General features: G+C 43.3%; 1 protein-coding gene across 4 annotated transcripts in view; it reads left to right on the forward strand.

Moving 5' to 3' along the window:
• The first annotated feature begins 1,791 nt into the window (after window positions 1-1,791).
• UBAP2 (ubiquitin associated protein 2) overlaps window positions 1,792-12,752 on the forward strand; it is a 161,816-nt gene continuing 150,855 nt past the window's right edge. For all 4 annotated transcript variants that reach the window (XM_082074598.1, XM_082074599.1, XM_082074600.1 and 1 more), the window contains exon 1: window positions 1,792-1,868. The gene's annotated coding sequence lies outside the window, so the exon portion shown is untranslated. The remainder of the gene's footprint in view (window positions 1,869-12,752) is intronic.

Below are 12,752 nucleotides of genomic sequence, written 5' to 3' on the forward strand. Positions count from 1 at the left end.
TATAATTAATTCCCTCCCCTCAATAGTAATGAAGCAAAATATCAACAGCTGCCTCAAGAAAATCAACACTACCTGAGCACTGTTTGGTTGGAATTTCCATTTATCCCTAAAGTACCTTCTATCTTATCAGGAAACGATGTGGATAGTGACGTCTTGCTGCTTCTGAGCAGTAGGAACTGTCATAGCTCTGGCCCATCTAGGTAACAAATACCAAGGTCAGTCCAGGACACAGGCCACTCAAATCTGTCTGCTAGGTAGAAGCATGAGCAACACTGATTAATTTTCAGGTATGCTTAGGGTAAAATGAGATCTGATGAGCAAACAGCAGTAAAGGAAATAAGACCACAGAAAAGGTCAAAAGCCACGGGGCTTTATCACTGGAGGTACCAGGGGCTGAACAAAGAGTCTCCTCTACCTGATGCTCCCACCACCTTCACCGACTCTGCCCACGCAGGAGAGCGCCAAGCAGGGACCAATATCCACGTAGGCTAAGCAAGCCCTGCCTTAAACTGCCAGACCTTAAGAAGAAGGGAGAACAGATGGCACAACTGCTACATTTTGGGCAGCTAGAGGTGCTGTACAGAATGGGAGAAATGTATAGCAGGAAAAAGTTCTTTTTTTTCTCCTGGCTCACAACCTGAAACTCCTTGTCTTGGGGAGTCAACCAACCTTTTTTTCCTGCCATTTGTACTATCACTGTTCAGTCTGCATTGCCATAGCTGCACTAAGTGCTCTGATATACCTGTGCTGTTCCATCCCCTTGCCATTTTATTAGTCCCCAACATACTCTCCTCATCCTTTTCCTCCTGTAGTGCAGGTCCCCTTTGTCCTGGGATGCCTCCTGTCACTGTGTTACCTCCCTGCGCCCAGCCTGCCAAAAGACTGTAACACTTAAATTAATGTAAGTGCAGAATTTGTTCAAATTTCCTGAGCGCTCAGGCAGTGGTCTCAACAACTGTGAAGAGAGAAGGTGAAGGAGCCTTTTGATTCACTGGTCAGAGATTGTTTAATAATGACACAAGTGAGCTCTAGAAAGCCCTGAACTTGTGTCACCTCAGCTTGAACACTGTCTGGGACTGAGGCACCAAAGGTAACGAACCTGGCAAACTGAACAGTGGCATAAACCACTCATCATCCGTCCTGCCAAAACCCTGCAGGGCAAAAAGTCACATTAAAATAAGAAAATCTAAAAATCCACCAGAGTTGGATCCACCGATCCTTCGGTCAGCGAGACAGGCACTGGAGCCGCGATTCCGAACGGTCTCTGTTCCTAAACCCATCCGCCTGGGCCCAGGGCTCTCCCGCGGGCGCTGGGCCTCAGCCTCCCGCGGCCACACGGAGCGCTGAGGCGCCGTCACCCGGCCCCGCTGAAGCCCTTCCCGGTCGGGTTCCGTTAACCTTCCACGGAGTGACCCGTGGAGCTGCTGTGCCCTACGCCCGGGCCTCCCGCGGCGACGAGCGGCACTAAGGCCCGGGAACCCCCGCGGCCCGTCACGGAGCCGCGGCCGTGGGCGGGACCAACCGCCGCTTTCCGCCGCGCGCGCCCGGGCGGGGGGCGGGGCCCCGGTCACGTGGGGGGAGGGGCCGGCTTGCCCCGCCGTGCTCACGTGGTGCCGGGGGAGGCGGAAGGGCCGGTGGGTGGGCGCGCCGCTGTCGGTGTGTGAGGGGTGCGGCGCGCGGGAGGCGGGTGCGGATTTTGGGCGGGGGGGGGGAGGAGGCGAGCGCGCGGCGCCGCGTCACGTGGCGGGGGAGCGGCTTCGCGCGCGCGTGGAGGAGCGGGGGGAGGGAGCAGGAGGGAGGGAGCGAGGCGCGCGGCGGTCACGTGACGCTGGTGGGCGCCGCTGCTGCTTTGTGAGCACATTGGGCAGGTACGGCGCGGGGGGGGCCGGGGCCGCGCGCACCTGAGGGGTGGGGTGAGGTGTTGGGGGGGGGGGCACCTGAGGCGTGCGGGGGGCGCGAGCCCACCCCTCACAGCACGGCCCGCGCGCGGCGGTGGGGGGCTGGTGGGCCCGCGCGGCCGGGGGAGGCCCCGCGCCCCGCTCGTGCCCAACGGCCCGCGGCGACCGTTGGTCCCTCAGCGGCCCGAGGCCGCGGAACGGGCCCCTCGCCCCTCCTCCCCCCCCCCCGCCAGGACATAACACGGGGGCGACGGGCCCATCCCGTGGCCGGTTCCCCGTCCCGGTGAGCGCTTTTGTCCGGTGCGGGTGTGTGTCATTCCCCGTCGGGCCTGCCGCCCCTTCCCAGCCCGGAGGGGTTGGGGGGTGGCGGCGTGAGGGGAGGCAGCTCTGCCCTACTTTTCCTGGCGGCTGCCTGGGGGAAGCTTCGCCCTGCTCTAGATTGCGGCCCCCTTGCCCTCCGCAGGGGCGCGGGTGGGGGCCGCTGAGCAGGCCGCGGCTGTAAGCAGCTCCCGCCTTGCTCCAGTCCAGGCTTGTGTGGGGAGGGGGAGCCGACCCGACCCCCGGTGGCTGCCGGGAGAGGTGTGTTGGCTTTCAACCCTTTTCCGTTCTGGAGAGGGGGTCCTGCTCCACATCCTCCTCGTTTCTCATCTCCTTACAGCTGGAGGTTTCTCTCCTGACGGGTTCGTGCTTCTCCTGGCTGTGTGGGTGGGGGGTGTGAGGGAAGGGGGTGCAGCTGGACCCCTCAGAGGAAAAGCGGGGCTGGTGGAGTGGGGCGTGCTTTTGAGCCCCTTCCGAGATTATCGAGTCAGGCCAAAGAAGGGCTGGCAGCACAGGGAGGAAACAAGTGGGTGAATAACTATTGATTTGTGCCTTGTGCAGGGCTTTTCTTCCATGTTGTCTTTCCCCATCTCCTTGCTGGCTGCTCCCTCGCTGGTGGGGTGGGGTAGGGCAGCCGTGTCATGGTCACAGCTACAGAATCCACTGACAATAACATCTTAGCAGTAACAGCAGGTTACTTGAGGACATGGTGATGAATGAACCATTTTCTCTGCTAACCTCGACCTAGTCTTTCTTCACTCCTGATGATGTGTGCTGGCTGAGAATTGGAAGTCATGGCAGGGCTTTGCAATTGGGCTGTCTTATGTTTCATTTAAAAACAGAAAAAAAAGCTCTTCTGTGTTTGGTGTTGTTGCTGAAGAAATTACAGCAGGACAGCGAACTGGTAGAAACCCTTCTGCGGGAAACTGGATGTAGAAAGGGACCTGGTGCACCTTTGAGCCTGATGGCAAGAATCTGAACTCTGTGATGTGAAATAGATTTTAAAATATGTGCTGAGATGTGCACAGTGCTGTTGAGTACCACCTGGGAGTCACTCAGGGTGAACCTTGTTTGAAGCTTCTCTCTTGTAGGTGTGTTAACATCGGGAGCATGGATGTGCAGAGCTCTCTTGGTTGTGTTCAAAGGAACACGCAGTCTTGTGGAACAGAAACGTTGGGTTTGGTGTAGAGCTGCGTAACAGGAAGCTCATGAGGGCCAGGCCACTTCATCTCCAGCTACCAAGCACCAGTTGGTCCCTAGTCATCTCGGTTGGAGTTGGAACTCGATGATCCTTAAGGTCTCTTTCAACCCAAACCATTCTATGAGTAAATGCTGAATGCTTGTAATACAGCAGCAGATCAAGGCTATAGCCTCTGGGGCCATGGTGGCTGCTGAAATGGAGGGGCTGTCCTGACGTGAGAGCAGCTGTTTTTTTCAAGAAGAGAAATTGGAGCTGGATGTGTCTGAAGGGAAGGGAGGGGGAGGATGTGCAGGCCTGGAGGAGCAGTGCTTGCCATTGAAACAGAGCCCTTCACAACAAACAGCAGGCTTTGCTTTTTTAATATTTACCAGGCCCTTTTAGCAGTTCCCTTGGTTATGTCACGTTCTCTAGTGGAATCTGGGTTTGGATTCCTACCTGACTGACTCAGTATTTATACCTGGGCCTGATCTCTCTGTGGTGGTTTGACCTAACTTGTTTAAAGAATTTATTTTTAACCTTATACTAGGTAACTTGAAAGCAAGCAAGGCTAGATCACTTTGCAGCATTAATGATGTTTGGGACTCCTGGACGGTTACATGGAGAAACTGGATTAACTGGTGTAAACCAATTTTGATACATAGTCTGGAAAATGATCCAGCTTTTGTGTTTATAACCTCAACAGTGTTGGTAACTTAAAGCGGGAAGGAGCAGGAATGGGGCAAGCTCTATTCTGCTTTGGTCTAGTTGCAGTCTTATCAGTGTATTGATTTTAAAAAAAAAAAAGTTTAAATACATTAAAAATAAAGTCAGGGAAATTCAGACATTTAGGCTCTTTCACTTGCATCATTTTGGCTGCTCTTCAGAAAAATTCCTGGTGTCAAAGGATTTGACCATTTGACCGAGGACTTTGGAGTTACAGCCTCACCACTAAAATCTAAGGAAGCTAAGGGAAGACCCAACCTTGTCTGTTGCCAGAAGCTGTTATTTTGTTTTTTTTAGTCCTTCCAATTTTTAAGCTACCATTTTAGAACTTAGAAGCAGATTTTTGGTATTTTATATTTCTTCCATGGACTTTCATTTAATGTGTTGCTTTCCTCATAGAATGCTGGTTTTTGGTATATTTGTTGCTGGTGTCTCTTTAGTGATATTGATCATAGCAGAAGAGTATGCTGATTAATAGTGCTTGAAAAATGTATCAAGACTGTTAGTACTCTGTTAATAGTTAGTATTGACAGTATTACTACCAATAGTAATGTTTACTTCAAATGTCAGTAATTCCCAGTACCAACACTCAGATAGGTTCTTTATAAAAGAACAGGGGTATAAATATTATCTTTTATTAATCTTCTTATTTATCTTTGTCTCTTATTTGGTTAAAGCACATGAGTGGGACTCCAAAGACCTGTGTTCTGCGCTCTGGTTTGCAACAGCCTTGTATGACCTCGGTAAAAGAGAAGCCAAGTGACTTGTCCCCTTTATAAGATGACAGATTAAATAACTCAGTGTTGTATTTGCATACTTCAGATCTGTTGAATGGAAGGTGCTAGAGGAAATGCAAGTAATACCCACTTCAGTGTTGCTATTCTGCTGGAGCTTTTTTTTTTTTTTTTTTTCTTTCTCGTACAGTTTGCTCATTTTTGGCCCATTTCATCCTCTTTACTTTTCAGAGAAGACTTAGTTTGGACTTGTACTGTTTTTCATATGACTTCCCTAAACAGCTTACTTTTGTTAAAGTGAGAGCTGGGATGAAAGGTTGTGAAGTAGCTCCTTTGCAATTACTTAAGGTTCATATTTTACAGAAATCGTACAGAGGGCTTCTCCTTTTTGCTCTAACATAACAGTGCATGCTGCTTGATCCTGGCTGTCTAAACTGGCAGTTTGTTGAAACTCCCTGCCCACCTGTGGCTCCTGCAAACCATTTCACAGGTGTGGTACCTTCAGCCCTTTTCCCCTCCACTTCTTTTCAAAGCTGCAAAGAGTAAACAGTGACTGGAGACAGATTAGAGCTGGTGCAGTCTGATGCCTAAGATCTCGTGGCTTGCTGAGCTTGCTTTTACAGCATCATAATTATTTTGCTGAGCATATTGTTTTATTTATGTTCTCTCTAAATTGTAAAACTTGTGAGATAGGTTATGGGAACAACTTTTTGCAGTTCTCTTGCATTAAATTTTTTCTACTCTCAGTTCTCTTGAGTTTTTTTTTTCTTGTTTTTGTGGGTTTGTTGTTGTTGTCCAGCTGTCTTTGTGAAAGCTGCAAGATACTGTGGCTTCTTTTGAAGTTAAAACTTGTCAAGATTTTTTCTATTCTCTCCTCAGCTTCTTAAATCAGTCTTCCAACAGCTGAGCTTGGGGGAGTCCTTGACCTGGCTGTATGTAGTGTTTTGCATGAAAAACAATGAAACATTTTCCATATTGAGAGAGCTTTGATCTTTCTTGAGACTTAAGGTTTGCCCATAGTAGTACTCCTATGGTGAACTTTATGGTTTTATTCTTTTGCTTTATCATACAGGAAGCACAGTTTATTCCAGATCTGCAGAAGATGCTGTTTCAATAGAATTTATGTTACAGAATCATTTAGTATTTGAATCCAAAATTAAATGAAGAAAACACAGATTCTTTCTTAACCTCCAGATTTGAATCATCAGGTTGCACTTTTTTTTAAGCTGGTTTAATGGGAGGAAAAATAGCCTTGTGTTTGAAGTTGTAAAATTCGAATGCAGTCACTATGATTATATTCCTAAATATTTTTAATGTTAGCTGTAGAGAAAAGGCGGCTTTTTGCAGTGTTACTCTGTGTGGTGTAGATTTAATCTAGAACATTTCAATTGTTTTTTGTATGACTAAAATACTGTTCCTGGAAGTAGGACGATGCTTTACAGACCATATTGAGATTGCTTTTCAGCAAAAACCTTTTTTTTTTTTCCCCCTACTGTATTTGTTTTGTTAAGTGGTTTGAGGATGGTGGATATAATAATATAGAATGAAGCATATGGCTTCCCAAAGTTTTTTGTTTCCTCTTTCTGTTTGGTTTTAAATGTCAACTGAATCATGGGTATTTTATGGTAAACACTTGACCATTATCTCGTATTATCATGTTGTCCATGGTTCGCTGTATTTGAAGGCTATTGCTTTTGATTTTATTTTATTTTGTTTTGTTTTATTTTCTTTCTGCATTTACATTCTTCCTTGATTTTCAACATGCTTGTCATTGTCTTAGATGCAGTTTTAGCAACATGAATCTGAAAGGAATTCCTGTGCCAAACCCAGCTCTGTTGTCAGGCTGTACATAATATATTGTACTTGAGAAGTTCTGGTCCTTGCTTTTGATGGGCTTTTCACCAAGGGACAGATGTCTTCTGTTACTGGGCTTTTATTTCATCTTTCAGTCATGCGTTCTTCAGATCACTGACTTGTGATCCATTTTGAGACTCACATAAGAGGGACCTAAGTTACTGATGTTAACTTTGGGTGACTAAGTGTGATGGGGGGGGAGCAGTATGGCACTTCCCAGTCTTGTGCTTCACTTTCTTTTATTAGCCATTTAATGAATTTCTGAGTGTTTTGAACATGGGGTAAATGCCAAGGGATAGCTGTCTGAAATTCACTTTAGAGAAAGACTGAAAATAGTGCTGTGAGCTTGGTGAAGGCAAGTTAATGATAATGCAAAATTTTTTTTAGTGTTCGAGAAACCTTTATGGCTTCTGACACATGTCCTCAACCCGTTGGGTTTCTTTGCTACTTCTTGATGACCAGCCATACCCAGGAACTTTTCTTACAAAAGGATGCTTATTATTTTTCTTGAATAGTTCTCTGTTCTGACTGAAAGTATAACATTCCTTGCAACCTTGTACCTGTATTCCAGTTTTCATTGTTTACCGTTTTATCTCTTGACAGAGCAGCATATGTTGCTGGATTTCAAGTCCCACTGACTTTTACCCTACCTGATTTACTTAAGGATAGACACTTGATTTTCTTTATGTGACTGAGCAGAAATGCTAAAGCTTAAGACTTGTCTCTAATAGCTTTTCTGTTATAGGGCTTCCTTCCCCTTTAATTTCACTTAATCACAGACTGGCTGAGGCTGGCAAGGGACCTCTGGAGGTCATCTTGTCTCCCCCCTGTTCAAACAAGACCACCTAGAATGGGTTGACAAGGACCGTGTCTAGACATCTTTTGAGTAACTCCAAGGATGGAGACTCTACCACCTCACTAGACAATGTGTCCCAGTGCTTGGTCACCTTCATAGTAAAAAAGCTGTAACTGATGTTCAGATGGAGCCTACTGTGTTTCAGTTTTTGCCCATTGCCTCTGGTCCTCTCACTGGGCACCGTGTAAAGAGCTGGACTTTCTCTGTCCACCTTTCCTTCAGGTATTTATATACATTGATGAGACATCGTCCTCAAAGCTTTCCTCTTCTCCAGGTTAAACTACTTGACGCAGTCAGATCTGAAGTCCTTCAGGCAGACTCAAGGCTGTATGTTCTTACATGCTTTTGAGAAGAAGGTGGATTAAGGATTGAATTTAGTAGGGGTGTTGTAAACAGCAATTCATGACTCTTAATAGGTGGAGAGGTGGGTGGGTTTGGGATGTGTGTTTAGAGAAAGTCCTGTGAAAATGCCATAAGATGCATATTGCAAATCCAAATTATTTCTGTGCTTGTAAATGAAGAATAATTAACTGTCTCGGCTCCAGCTGAACTGAAGACAGCAGTTCTGTGAGGGAAGAAACAGGTCCAACATTTAATTGTCTGACAGGGATGAAGTTGCCCTGTGTATGTTCTGTCTAGGAATTGTGTGGATTGTAAATGATGGTTTAATGTACATACAGCATTTAGGAGAGGTTCAGCTGAGTTCTTATTGTACTTCTGCATATTGAGCAGTTCATTTTATGAAGCGATGTGCATCAAAATTATTTTTAAAGTACTCTTTAATGAGAGTGAAGTCAAAACTTTGCAGAATTACACAAGTCCTGATAAATTAGAAGTGAACTGGATCAGCCTATTTTTCCTGTTTTTGCAAATCCAGTCGCCTGCCCCTTAATCCCCTGGACCCCCACAACTGTAGACAAAGGTTAGAATAAAATTAGGTGGTTAAAATTAGTTCATAGTTAGGGATATTGCATCTGTGAAGTGCTGGACCAGCTCTTTTAGTACAGTCCTCCGAAATGAAACATCGGTGAGATTTAGTTTCTGCTAGGAAACCTACCTCAAATATTTATATGACTTATCTCCCTTGCTGATTCTGTTGATTGCTAGGGAGTGCTTTTGAGTGCTTCAGTCATTGGAGAGAGGCAAGCTAAAATGTATAACTTTTATATTTCTTCCCAAAAAACAAATCCATTAAAATAGCTGATCAACAGAAGGCATCCTAAATGTTTCTCTAGTTATGAAATGACCTATTTGTTATAAAATATGCTAAAACATAGGGCAAGAAAACATAGAACCATCTTTTTTCAGTTGATTTTAATATCTAAAAAATGACCATAAAAACATATTGAATGATACATCTTACCTCACAGGACAGAACAAGCAGGTTTGGAGCACTGAGTCAGACTGTGGTAGCTAAAACCTTTTTCACTTAGCAAAAAACAGTTAGCTGTTTGAGATTGGAGCTGAATGTAGGAGAGAACAAGTGAAAAGAGTTAAGCGACTGGAGTCAGCATAATTTTCCTCTCCAGGACTTTGTTAAGGAATTTGTTTTATGGTCGTAGGTCTCCTTTATCCTGATTGAAAAGCTGTCATGCAACTCTTCTTCCCCTTGCAGGGTATTGGAGAAAAGTTAGGATCAGTTGTTAGCCTGTCCTTTTGATGGTATGTTCTCTACTTGACTCAAAAGACTGGTCCTGATGCAGTGCGGAGAGTGAAAGAATGAGTTACCTGTGGAGGAGCAGGAGGAGGATGTGGCTTTCAGGTAGTTACAAGACTGGTTTGGGATGGGGGAAAGAGGGGGAAAGAGTTTGCTATTCTTGATCACTGATACGATGCGTTGCTACTTTGATTTGTTTGTTCAAATCATCCAGGGTCTGGCACATAGCAGCAGAAATCAAGTAGTTAATGCTAGGGAACCTTAGGTGTGTCTTTCTAGACAAACAAACAAAATTCCTGCTTTGAAGAACTGCACTGAAAGTGAGTAATGAATCAACACCAGGAACGATGAGTCCTGGTGGAATACTCGGGAAGGAGGAAGAGGTATCTGGTCCCTGCATCACTTTTGGCGGATAGATCTGTGTGGTGAATTAGCTGATGCTGTGACTGTGTTTCAGACTTTGGTGTTAAGTGTGTAGTGGCTGGAGTTTCAGTAATACAAGCTGGAAAGCTGCAAGATTGTTTTGTATCTTCTCCTAGTATTCCTATCAATGGGTTTTTGTTCTGTGTTTATGGGTACGTGTAGTGCAGCATTGATGAATTGCCTTTTTTTCCCTGTGAGTTTATATATGAACAGACATGCTTTGAAATACCACAGTTGTGTTGTGTGTTTTTTTTTTTTTTTAAGATAATCTGTGTTCTTTTTTAAGGGAGAAATGTTGGAAGAGGATAAGCTATCTCTTCTGGCACTCTGATGGTGGAGAAAGTTAGCTCTGTTTAGAGATTCATTTAGTGCTATTGAATAAAATGAGACTGTTACCTTCTCTTCCATTTCTTGAAAAATCTTGGCTTCAGACTTCACAGTTTCTTTGCCAGATAAAGCGACCCACATAAGCATAGCTTAAACACTGTGCTAAACTTTGCTAAAATCTGTATCTACTTATTTTATTATAGTTAAAGCCTGAAAGCATTCAGCTGAAGACAACATGCAAGAGACTGAAAATAGACCTTTACACTGGGTTGGTTTGTCCGTATGTATGTCTCGGTATTGTGACTCTATTGTATTTTATACTAGTATGGTATTTATGGCTAGAGAGGTGTGGAGCTCTGCTTTCTTGAAATCTTAAAGACCTGCTTGGAAGAAGTGGTACACTTAGCTCTTCCAGGACTTGTTGTGAATTAGCCTGCCAAGCAGATCAGTTTCTGGGATGTATCAAAGCTCGTTGAAGTACTGATTTACAGTATTTAGCCTCTACCCTTCTCTTTCAGAAGCTGTATGTGTTTTTAGAATGACCCAAATTTCTAATTAAAAGCAAAAAAGAAAAAGTGGAAAGATGCCCTCAATTCACTTTTCCAAAAACTTTACAAAATTAAGGTTTTTATTAAGCTTTAGACAGGCTAAAAAAGAAAAGCTCCCCTAAAGCTAATCTTAAGGAAGATGTAGTGAATATTTTCCAATTGTATTTAAGTCCAAAACATCACAGATCCAAGAGTCTCAAGGTTAACCAAAACGTTATCATGTGTTTCTTGAACTTCAGCTTTCAAGTCTGTTACAGCAATTTGGTATCTAATTAAAGCTCTGGAATAGTTTGGCCAAAGAAATACTGGTTTACAGTGTGAGAATTATAGGCTGACATCAGTGTACTTCTAACTCTTAAACAGCAATATGCATTCAGTCATGTTAAAATCTCTACTGACAGGCAAATTCCAGAAAAACATTTATTTTTAGTTGCCTCTGAACATTAAAGTATAGCCTTTTGTGGATTCACATTTGTATGTAAGGTTGACTTCTTTTTTTTTTTTTTTGACCCACCAGGTTTAATCCTAGTTTTTCTTCTCACTTATTGTGTTCCTTGGTCTCTTTGTTTTATTCCTTTTAAAAATCTGATAGGAATTGTAATAAGTCACTTGAACGAAGTTTTTTGTTCTCCATTATACTTGTATATTAGAATATACATTGAAATCTAACCAATCATCTCTCACACGAAAGACCTTACTCTTAGTGCTTTGCGTTCTGGAAACTTTCTGGGTTTTATTCACTGTGTATATAACATTTGAAAACTTAGAATAGTTTTAAGGGAAGTTATGTCTCTGGCTTTGGAAATGACGTAATCTGTTTAAACACGCTTCTTCCTTCCCTTTCTTCTTTCCCTAGCAAAAAAAAAAATATCTGAAAAGAGCACAAAATGTTTTTCTTGGATGTATGTGTAACTCTTCAAATAGACTGTCATGAATAAGTGGAAGTAAAAATTCTGCCCGTTAAAGTTGCTGTTCTCAGCAGTTGCATGTGTACTTGGTAATGTTTAAATGCAGTGTATTGAGAGCTGTTTTATCCCGTTCTGTTGGTCTCTTGCATTTGATCCTGCAAAGCAATTCCTGTTATGTAGTTGTGATCTCACAGTAATTTCATGACAACAAACCTCAAAAACTCAGACTTTGTGGTGAGGTTCTTTTGGGATATGAAAACTAAGGTCACGCTAACACCTGCCTTAAGAGTTTTAAGAGCACAGAAACAGGGTTAGTGAATATTGTTTTTCAAATTTTAGCGATGGGAAGATGGAGGGACCGAAAGGATGGTACCTACTTAGATGACACTTTTATTTTTCAATAAGAACACCCTAAACCCCTTCAGGGTCCTGAAGGTAAGACACTGAGCAGCCTTTTAGCAGTTTACCTTTGAGTGCCCTCTGAACTGTATATGTGTCTTAGACTTTTTTGCTGTTATCAAAGGAGGCATGCAGAACAACAAGTTGCATTTTTCCTTTTAGGTTTTTTATTTTCACCTTATTCTAGTGATTCAGGTTCTTACTAGTTTTCAAAAAGCCATGTTTTGGACAGTGTACTTATTCAACCTGAGAAACAATCTTCGTGTCTTAAATTGAAAACACATTTAAGGCATCATACTGTTCTGCATTTTAAACTTTCCTATCGTTGGTTTCTCAATTTATTTACAGTATCATCTTTGCTTTCACAGCAAGTGTGCTTATCAGTCCCCTGTTGCGCTAGAATTTTTAAATAACATTCTGTAAGCGATTGAAAAATTATTATTGTGATTAAAAAGCTGTTACTTAAGTTTGTAATGCCGTTTTTAAAATTTGTAATATTTTATATTGGTTATCTCTTGTTCATGTGTTGCTTATGTAGATACAGCGAGCTGTGTAGATACAGCAGTTTGATTGCTTGGAGAAAATTGCTGTTTACAACACATCTTCTGCTGAAATAGTCTGAGATTGTCATCACCAAACCATTTGTTCAGTCAAGTTTTTATAGGTGCAGTATCATCTCTAAAGCTGATAACCTGTAATATTTTAATGCTGCTGCTAGAGTTTAATACCATAGTTAGCAAAATGTGTATTCCAGACTCAATTTCAGAATTCACATATGTACTGAGGGTGAGGTGCTGCAATTAATATAAATAAGTTGGTTTAGAAACTCAAGACTTGAAGAGTGCAAATCCCTTTTCTTTCTAAAGTGAGAAACTTCATCTTGCAGCAGAGTGCTTCCTAGACTGGTGGTAAAATAGACAGATGACC

Source organism: Streptopelia decaocto (assembly GCF_964273445.1).
Source record: "Streptopelia decaocto genome assembly, chromosome: Z".
Classification (NCBI taxonomy): domain Eukaryota; kingdom Metazoa; phylum Chordata; class Aves; order Columbiformes; family Columbidae; genus Streptopelia; species Streptopelia decaocto.